The sequence below is a fragment of the Primulina tabacum genome, chromosome 13, assembly GCF_025594145.1.
Source record: "Primulina tabacum isolate GXHZ01 chromosome 13, ASM2559414v2, whole genome shotgun sequence".
Lineage (NCBI taxonomy): Eukaryota > Viridiplantae > Streptophyta > Magnoliopsida > Lamiales > Gesneriaceae > Primulina > Primulina tabacum.
In genome coordinates, this window is record NC_134562.1 from 28,120,422 (window position 1) to 28,126,173 (window position 5,752).

Below are 5,752 nucleotides of genomic sequence, written 5' to 3' on the forward strand. Positions count from 1 at the left end.
CATCTGTTATCAATGGCTTTCCTTCCTTGTGGTAGTGTAACAAGATTCCAATTTTTATTCCTGTCTAATGCCTCCAACTCTTCTTGCATTGCTATCATCCACAAGGATAGATCCGAGCTTTGAGTAGCTTCGTGGAAACTCGATGGCTCACCATCCTCTGATAATAGACAATATGCAATGTTGCTTTCAGTGACATAATCTGAAAGCCAACCTAGTGGTCTTCTGTTTCGAGTTGACTGCCTCCATTGGAAACCTCAGACTCAACATGCACTTGTTCTTCGTGCTCTGGTACTGCTTCACAAAAAATCTGACCTTCGTTCGTCTTATTTTCCACCTGAAATATAGTAGTTTCTGAATTCAATGTGCCTTTGTCTTCCTTTACTTTATCTTCCTCGAAGATAACATCCCTACTGATGACAAGCTTGTGAACAGTAGGATCCCACAAGCAAAATCCCTTTACTCCATTAGCATAACCCAAAAAGATATATTTTCTGGATTTCGAATCCAACTTCGATCTTTCTTGCTCATTGTACAGAACGTACACAGGACTTCCAAATGTATGCAAATGAGAATAATCTGTCGGCTTCCCGGTCCACATCTCCATCGGAGTCTTCAGATCAATCGCCACTGAAGCAGAACGATTGATAATATAACAAACAGTTTTGACTGCTTCTGCCCAAAATGACTTTTCTAGACCTGCACTCCTCAACATAGCTCTTGTTCTGTCCAACAAGGTTCTGTTCATCCGCTCCGCCACTCCATTCTGTTGAGGTGTGTAAGCCATCGTGAATTGTCTCTTGATGCCCTCATGTTGACAATATGCATCAAATTCATCACTGGTATATTCTCCTCCATTGTCAGTCTTCAAACACTTGATTTTCTTTTCAGAATCAATTTCAACCCGCGCTTTGAAATCTTTGAAGATCTGGAAAACATCTGATTTTTTCTTGATTGGATACACCCAACATCTCCTAGAGAAATCGTCAATGAACGAGACAAAGTATCTCGCTCCTCCTAGGGATACAACCGGTGCTTGCCAAACATCCAAATAAATCAGCTCGAATATGCTTTTGCTCCTGGCAGTAGAAGTGCCAAACTTTAATCTGTGTTGTTTACTGGTAACACAGTGCTCACAAAATGGTAGTGATACTTTTGTAAGTCCCGGCAGCAGCTTCCGTTCTGAGAGAATTTTTAACCCTCGTTCTGACATATGCCCGAGCTTTCTATGCCATAACACTGTTAATTCTTCTCCTGAACCAATTGATGCAACAGTTAGTTCTGCCTCTTTGTGTGTTTCTCCCAAAAGTACATACAGATTTGCAGCAACCTTTTCCGCCTTCATAACCACAAGCGCGCCTTTCACAATTTTCATGATCTCGTTCTCGATCCAAGTTTTGCACCCGATGTCATCCAATTACCCCAAGGACAAAAGATTTTTCGTCAGTCCTTTCACATGTCGTACCTCCTGTATAGTGCGAATGGTGCCATCAAACATTTTAATTTTGATAGTACTGATCCCAACGATTTCCAATTCATGATCATTTCCCATGAATACAGATCCTCCTGAGATTGGTTCATAATGATCAAACCATTCTCTCCGAGACGTCATGTGCCACGTCGCTCCTGAATCCATAATTCATGTATCACAAAATTTGTGTCTGCCTTCTGCAATTGTTGCCGCTTCGCTGAATAATATTTCACCACTGCCTGAAGTACTGGCCACATTTCCTTGAGAATTCTTCTCGATACTCGTACACTCTTTCTTGAAGTGCCCTTTACCGCCACATTTAAAGCAGTAAATATTTTTCTTCTTACTTCTTGACTTTGATCTACCTCTCCTTTGGCTCCCACTGGAATCACGGTCCATAAATCTTCCTCTTATCATCGGTAAAGCCTCTGCTTGCTTCGATGTTACCAACCTATCTTCCTTATTCTTGCGCCGGCTTTCTTCTCCGATAACCGCAGTTAAGACATCGTCGAATCTTAGAAAGCTCACAAGAATATTGTTGGTTATGTTGATGATAAGTTGATCATATGAATCTGGTAGGCTTTGAAGTAGAAGCTCCGCACAGTTCATTTTCCCCTATTTTATGGCCCATGGAAGTGAGTTGGGCAAATAGAATATTTAGTGTGTTGATATGGTCGGTCATGGATGAGGATTACGCCATCCGAAGAGTATAAAGCCTTCTCTTTAGGAAAATCATGTTGTGTAGTGACTTGACTTCGTAAATCTTTGTAAGAGTATCCTATATAACTTTGTCTGCTTTTATATCAGAGATACTTGACAAAACTTCGTCAGCTATAACTAAGTGTAAATTAGCAACAACATTATCATTCATCTCGTTCCACTTTCTATCGTCTGTAATCTCCACCAGTCTATCTCCAATAGCCGCCAAGCAATTCTCCTTTCTTAAAACTGCTTGTATCTTTATTTTCCACAGCATAAAATTGCTTCCATAGAACTTTGCTATCTCGTACCTGCCCGCCATTATGTTTACAACAATTTTAGTAGACTGGAAAAAAATAATCCCGTCTTAAATAAAAAATCTCAAAAAATCTTTTCTGATGTGGAAGATCAGTCTAGGCTGCAACCACAAAGCATACTCAGAATTTTAAGAAATTTTAAATCAAGGCTCTGATACCACTTGTTGGTCCCACGTGCGGAATTTGAGATAATAAAACCCGAAAATAAAGAATAAACTGGACACCGAGATTTACTTGGAAAACCCCTAAAAATTATTAGGGTAAAAACCACGGGCAAGATGAAAGGAATTCCATTATAATATTTTGTGGTGTACAAACTCATTCACTGTGTTTCCAAAGAGAACACACACTCTCTTAATACAGGAGAACAAAACACCTCACAAATATTATAGAACTAAGCACTCAAATACTTATAAGATGAGAGAAAACTCGAAGAAGATAAGATTTCAAAATGAAGGGAGGATATAGCCCCTTGTCCGTGTGAAGACGCGTATAAAACGCGTCTTCCATCTTTCCACGAAATTTACTTATGCTGCCAATTATGACTTTTCCTCATTCATTGAATCATTCATGTTTGGCATTTAATGCATACCGACAAATCGTATTTATAACGCGATCCTAAACAACGAAATGTGGAAACTTACAACTTCAAATATGATATAATCTTTAATCGAACAGGGGCTTCTTCGTCATCCCCAAAAATGCTTCCGATCTTCTTCTTCTTCGCACTAATCATTATCATATGTTATTATGTTTAGGAATTTTTTTCTATAATTTCTAATTTGAATTATAAGAGTGCCTTTGAACTTGTAAACATGCTTGTAACGAAATGAACATACTTATTAAAATAGAACGAATCGAAGGTCGAATAAAACAAACCATATTGTTAACGATCGATTTAAAACATACATATTTATTTTAAAATGAAAAGCCCAATTACCTTGTTTTCTTGAATTAAAACGTTAAAAAGGACTTGTTGTGTGTGGCTCGAAAATGACTTGATTTTTGGACATAACTTTTTGCTTGAATTTAGACAAAGTTTGGACAGGACCTTGACTTGATAATTCGGCAGCACACTTGCTCGAAAATGCTGATGGAATTGCATTAGAATATCGTTTACTTCTTGATGCTGTTGATGCTCAAAAATGGCAGAGTTTTATGTTCTTGTGACGGTGTAGTTTCTTACATGATTTGATCTCCTATTTATAGGCCAACGGGGGAAGCTGAATGGATACCAATTTAAGGATATTAACAGCATTTTAAAGGCTATAAGAAGTCATGACTAGGCTGTTACAAGTCTGAATGGAAAATGAGATCAAATTTCTCCTCAATTTTGAATTTATAGTGAGTTGAATGGCTTTGATGGTCACGTTGCAGATTTTAAATTCGTGGGCTGTAATTTGTTTTAGTCCATTTGGTTGGCAATATTGGAGTTTCATGGGTTATATATTTTGAATTGTTTGAGCCCAATTCTTGGGTCTTTAACAGTTGTCTTTTCACTTGTGATTTCCTGTACCCAATGTTTATCTTTTATTAGTGGTAGAATAAATGCATTGGCTATGTATGAACGAGTTATGATCTGTCATTTATCACATTACAAGATTAATAATATGCCTCCTGTTTGTATGTCGATTCTTGTGTCTGTCGTGTGTGTGTATATGTATATATATATGGGACGTACCCTACGTTCTACTTTAGGGTTTGAACCCTAGGTTCTAGATCAATATGCCTCTTTTTTGTATCTTGGAGCTGGTACATACCCTATATTCTGTTGTAGTATCGTTTTCTCGCATTCAAGAGGCAGTAGAAGCATAAAATTTTAAAGAAATTTTATTTTGACAAACAAAATTTTCTTTGCCGCATATGATTAAAATTCATGCAGGATGTTTTAGAGTTTTTAATTTTGCTTTCTAAACGCTGAATATCAAATTATTCCGGATTTTAAGTAGAAATAATTTTTTTCGTAATGCTATGATAACGATCTAATGGAAATCATCGTTCTTCAGTCCTCCTAATTAGGTCGACTACTGGAAACTGAATTATTCTTTTAATTCACACTAAAAGAATATAAAAGAAATTTGACGTTAACAATTAATCGTCGGAAGGAGGCGATCACCGACGACGGGCGACCGCGAAGCTGTGTGGATGTGAGTCACGGACGTTACCCTTTTGACTTTCAAACGGAGTGGCCGAGACATTCCTTTTCTTTAATCAAAATTTTGGCCAAAATCTTTCAATTAACCCTTAATCAAACTTGATTAATTCATTGATCATGGATTATGCCGAAACCATGTATCAATTGGCCGAAATTTTCTTTGGGGAGAAGAAGATTTTCTTGTGTTATGTTTTCTAGTAGTTTTGTCAACAATTGACAACATATATTTTTTATTGACTTTCAATAATAGATTCCTACATGTACTTTTAGATTATGAATTATCATAATATCAGAACATTTCATTTATCATGTCAAATTTAATGTGTATATTTTCGACTTCTGAATAAATACTACACGATATGATAATTAATTAATTATCAACTTAGAACATGATAGATTGGTTCGGACACTTTTGAGGGTGCTTAAAACACAATATTCTCAATTAGTTGCAATAGCTCGTGTTCTAATAATGTACACACCGACGAATTAGATCGAGTTTGGTTTTAAACCAAACAAAAAATACTCGATATAACCCTTCGTTAAGAAAGCTAATTAATTTTAAAACTTTTAACATGTGTAAACAGATTAACTGATATAAGGGAGATCGGTTCTTGCATATATCAGTTCAGTTATGGTGAAAAATGAACCGATAACTGCTCGAACTGATCAAATCAGTTTTAAAACAATAGTTAAACTGTTAATAACACAAGATATGTTTATGGATGTTCGGAGACTTCAACTGCTAATACGTCACCCCTTCTACCATCTCAGATAGGATCCACAAGAAGACTTTGATTTATACAACACTTTGTATAAACCCACTCAGCTTAGGACTTACGGTATTACCTAACTGAACTCCTAGCCTTGACTGAAGGTAGCACCTTCCAGCCAACACTTGTTTAACATCTATGTGTCAAAGATTACATACACAGATTTTACGTCTTTGTGCAAGACTCACTAAACTGATATTTTAAGCTCTACTCTCTGATATATGTGAGTGATAATGTGTGAGTGTGAGAGAACTGAACAATGAATACACCGGGAATGTGTTCTCACACACTGAGGGAAAATAGCTTCTATACTAAGCTGATTACACGTTGAAGTGTTCCCTCA